Consider the following 476-nt stretch of genomic DNA (forward strand, 5'->3'; position numbering starts at 1 on the left):
TTAAGATATATTTTTTTTTTCAAATAGAGATATATTTAGATTTTTATTTGTGCACTATATAAAACACCCTTATAAAATAATATCAAAACAAAGAATAATTAAGAATTGTACGAAATATATAATTAATTTATTATTGATATATAAATTACAATTATTTCTTCATTATTTAAAACTATTTTGATTAGATTTCTATGTATGTTTTTCAAATTGTTGTACACTCCACAATCAAAGTATTCTAATTTTAAATTTTTAAATTTTATGTTCAAACATTATCATTTCTAATAAGATCATATTTACGAAAAAAATAAAAATAAATATAAAAATTTTAGATAATATTTCATTTCACAATATATTAAACTAAATATTAGAACATAACCTAATAGTTATGATAATTGTTATTTAATAATTTAATTATTAATTTAATAGTTAATTAATGATATAATAATTTAGTCCTCTAATTTAAAAAATTATATATA

Source organism: Arachis duranensis, chromosome 5 (genome assembly GCF_000817695.3).
Source record: "Arachis duranensis cultivar V14167 chromosome 5, aradu.V14167.gnm2.J7QH, whole genome shotgun sequence".
In the NCBI taxonomy this organism is placed as follows: domain Eukaryota; kingdom Viridiplantae; phylum Streptophyta; class Magnoliopsida; order Fabales; family Fabaceae; genus Arachis; species Arachis duranensis.